Source organism: Petaurus breviceps, unplaced genomic scaffold (genome assembly GCF_028583685.1).
Source record: "Petaurus breviceps papuanus isolate PSGF00001 unplaced genomic scaffold, PetGlider_PUasm1.0 140, whole genome shotgun sequence".
NCBI classification, from domain to species: domain Eukaryota; kingdom Metazoa; phylum Chordata; class Mammalia; order Diprotodontia; family Petauridae; genus Petaurus; species Petaurus breviceps.
In genome coordinates, this window is record NW_027185698.1 from 12,261,474 (window position 1) to 12,266,018 (window position 4,545).

General features: G+C 37.4%; 1 pseudogene; it reads right to left on the reverse strand.

Moving 5' to 3' along the window:
* Window positions 1–805: 805 nt before the first annotated feature.
* Window positions 806–1,681, reverse strand: LOC138150269 (small ribosomal subunit protein uS5 pseudogene; annotated as a pseudogene).
* Between the last annotated feature and the right edge of the window lie 2,864 nt (window positions 1,682–4,545).

Consider the following 4,545-nt stretch of genomic DNA (forward strand, 5'->3'; position numbering starts at 1 on the left):
CAAAACACAATCTTCCTCAGGCCCTTTATATGTAATATATAATTTTCTCTCTGACTCATGAAGAGGCTCTTGAATAGTTTATTTTTTTTGCCTTTTGGAGGGAATTTGGGGTTAAGTAACTTCCCCAAGGTTACGTGGCTAGTTTTTTTGTGTTAAGTGTATGAGGCCGCATCCGAACTCAGGTCCTCCTGACTCCAGGGTCCTCGATTTACTCACTGTGCCACCTAGCCACACCCTTGAACAGCGTTTTGAAGGGACACTTGACTGTTTTCTCTAATGTAATAACTTTATAATTGATTAGTATCTTGCATTTGATAAACATATTTAATATTCAAAGTTTTGAGGCTACAAAGAAAAAAATGAAACTAGGCCCCGTTATCAAGGAGTTCACATTCTTTTCTCTTCAGCCTTCTCAATTTTCTGAAAATCCTACTGACCCTATTGAGGACCTTGTCCTTTCAACGTTTTTTTTTGTTAAGCTACTTATTATCACCAAGTCTTCCTATCTATTCAATTCCTTCACATTAAATATGATTAATAATAAATCTGGAAAATGCCATAATTGTAGTACACATACTATTCAGCAAGGTACTTGACAACTTTCTCTTTATATACTTGTGGACAGGATAAAGAAATGTATTAACATGTGGCAGAACACTTAAACGCTAAGAATGTTGTCAACCATCTTCAACCTGAATAGAGGTCTTCTGATGAGAGATCAAATGTTGACCTTGCTGTGCTCAATGTTTTCATTTATTTATTTTATTAGCAGGCATAGTTCAATTTATTTGTTTACAAAAAAAATCTATGTGGTTGACATAGCAGCTGCCTGGGTCCTCTGGACAGACACTCAAGTGTGAGTCTTCACAAGATTGCCGGTTAATTCCTGATAAGGAGACTTAGTGAACACAGTCTCCTTCCACAGGTCTGGGGTTAGATAGCTGTATGTTTTGGAGATGGCATCAAAGCTAGCTTTAGCGAAGTTGCCCAGAGTGGCAGCACAGCCTCTGGCAGAAGTGTAGCAGTCATCAATTCCAGCCATCATTAGGAACTTCTTAGGTATAGGAGCTGAGACAATGTCAGTACCTCTAGGGGTGGGGATCAGGTGCACCAGAGCCGACCCACATCGCCCAGTGACCTTGCAGGGTACTGTGTGAGGCTTGCCAATCTTGTTTCCCCAGTAGCCACGTCTCACAGGAACGATGGACAGCTTGGCCAGAGTGATAGCACCACGAAGGGCTGTGGCCACTTCCTCGGAGCATTTGACACCCAGACCAACATGGCCATTGTAGTCACCAATGGCCACAAAAGCCTTGAACCTGATATGTTGTCCAGCTCTAGTTTGTTTCTGAACAGGCATGATTTTCAGAACCTCATCTTTCAATGAAGATCCCAGGAAGAAATCTATGATTTCAGACTCCTTGATAGGAAGGGAGAAAAGATACATCTCTTCCAAAGACTTGATCTTTATGTCCTTGACTAGCAGGCACAGCTTAGTGACTGGAACCCACTCCTTGTCGTCGGCCTTTCCTCCCCAGGCCCCGCGGCCACGGTCCCAGCCTCGACTATGGCCTCAACCTTGGCCCCCACTGCCGAAGCCACCGTGGAAGCCTCCCCGGCCTCCCACTCCTGGGCCCCTGGAGTCTCCAGCACCTCTTGCAGCACCGGTGTCATCCGCCATTTGGTGTTCACTAGAAGTAGAAGGGTATTCACTATAAGTAGAAGCTCAATGTTTTTAAACATGATAATGAGAAAAAGTTGATGATTAGCATGGGATTGTGCATGTAGTAGGTTCTCAATCAATAAATGTCAATTAAATTGTTCAACAGAAAGAAAAAACAACACCTCTATCTAATTGTAAATGGAAAAAGCAGGCTAAGAGTGATTCAGCATTTAGGTAACAAAGGGCAACAGAACCATAGTTCTAGATTTTTTACATGGGAAAGTCAAGTCTATTTTGAATTTAAAGTGGGAAGCTATTATATTCCACTGGGTCATCTCATTTATATGGAGTAAATAAATTTCAGTTGAAGCATTTCCATTTCTGCTATCCCTCCTTAGGATGCAAATTATTGGTCCTGAATTTTCTAATTAAACTAGATTAATCATTTTACTCTGATGAATTTATGAACATCCCATGATGACATGTGCAATATTATAAATATAATAATGAGACACATAAAGCAGCAATTGTTCATTTGACCCTTTCTCCCTTTCCCTCTTCCTCTCTTCCCTCTTCTTCTTCTTCTCCTTCTACCTCTCTTTCTCCCTTACCCTTCCCTTCTGTCTCTTTCCTTCCACCTCTCCTTCTCTTCTACTATACACTATATGGAAGCTACTGAATCAGCAACATTCAGGCAACAAAAGTAGAATTTCAGTTTGGGATTTGAAATTCAATTATGTCCTCAAGCTAGTTTGAGGGTCAGAGCATAGAGAAAGGTTATCAGCTCTTTCCTTGTCTCCTTAAGCATTTTCTATATGAAGTTCGCCACCAGTAAGCAAAAAACAATTTGTTCCAATCCTGTATTCTATTTATGTCCTAGAAATAAGTCCAGATATTCTTTTCAATGAATTATTTGTATTTGTTGTCAGATACTGTTTTCCTAAATTTCTTGAATTTAATAGTATCTCTTGTGACAGAGAAAGTGAATTTAAGAGAGCCTAAAATTTCTAGCAACAAGGCAGTATATATTTTTTTTGCTAATGAATATGAAATACCAGGGTCTCATGATTTTTATTTAATAATTATAGTTTAAATTCATAGAGTGAATCATTTATAAAATAGATTGGGTGGATTTAAATAGGAAGTAGATTTCATTGTGGATAGACTGCTAATTAGTGATGCTTAAATACACAGCTGACTTCCATTGAAATAACACATTTATATAACATGCTTGCCTCCTAATAATATTGTGAGGTTCATAGCACAGTATTATTATCCTCAATACACAGCTGAGAGATGAACTGAGGCTCAAAGATGTTACGTGACTTACTCATGGTCACAGAGATAATGAAATTAATCCATGGCCCTATCTGCAAATTGAAAACTTTATCTATTGTACTTTATAGCTTTTCACAAATTCTCCTGTTGCATTGACCCAGTTTTATAATAGAAATTGCAAGTGTGGAGCTAATATCAAATTATCAAAATGAAGGAGGTTACTGCTGTTATACATTGGGCTTCACATTGCTTTGAATAAAAAAGTGACACTTTAGCTTTCTTGTCTATAACATTAATACATTTATAAATCATGTTGTGGTGGATACAAAATTAAATTTGAGCTGCGAAGACCTTTATTGGAACTCAACCTCAATTCATTCACATAATAGCAATGCAAGTGTGAAGGAAATTATGATTTTTATATTAATCGATTTGAATTCTTTGAGTCACAGGTTTCAAATTTGTAAAATGAACATAATAATATCTGCAGCACTTGTCTTTCAGGGTTGTTGTGAAAATAAAAATAAATAATATAAGTGAAGTGCTTTCCAAACCTTAAGGCATGATATGAATATCAGTTGTAATATTAATTATCCTATTTTTCATATTTTTCTTCTTATTGATGAAACCAGTTTAGCATAACTATACTGATGGCAATTCTACCTCATAATAACTTCCCTTCCCAAAAAAGATCCATTTTGTGTGTGCCATTATTTCACAAAGCGATAAAGACTGCCAAAAGACTCCATTTCCTAAAACATACCAAGCAATTGTGTCTTGTATCACAATGAAAGAGAGAAGAGAAAAACACCTGCTTTAGTTTGAAGCTTTGAAGCACATTATGTGAAAAGATTCTTGAGCTTACCAATCATTCTCTGAAATGAGAGCTCTTCATAATTACAAATGGCAATTTTTCTTCTTTGTTAACCAGCAATCTACTACCCTATTACTGGGCACAGGTCAGTAGGTAACACATGCTCCAAAGAGTTCCATCCCTTGATATTAATATGACTGTCCCTGAACCATTATCCCAGGCTACTTATGCAGAACACAAAAGTAGTGGCTTCTTTGCAGGTCAATGAGTAGATTTTTTTTTCTTTCTGAAAGGATATTATTGGCATTCTCCAGAACTCTTCTTTGTAGACCTAAGCATTTTATTTATGCACTTCCTATTGAATGCCAGGGATACTGAAAACAAAGACGTAGAAATCAGAGAAGGGAGCTTTAAAAAAAAACAATTAGGTACAAGAGGGGCCATGGCTTTGTTTCTTCAACATGGTTAAACCAAAGGAATCTAATGTGAACAACTAAAAAGTAAAATCTCTCGATTCAAAAAAAGTAAATTTTATAAATGGCTGCTAGGCTGTTCAGTAGATAGAACACTGGGCCTAGAATTAGGGAGATCTGAGTTCATATTTGACCCCATACACTTGCTAGCTATGTGACCCTGGATAAATTACTTATCCTCTACCTCAGTTTCCTCATCTGTAAAATGGCATAGGGAATAAAGTTGCTCTTAGAAACAAGGAGATCTGAGTTCAAATTCCTCTTGTGAAATATAGTGACTATATGACCATAGTTAAGTTAATTATACAGTAAGTACT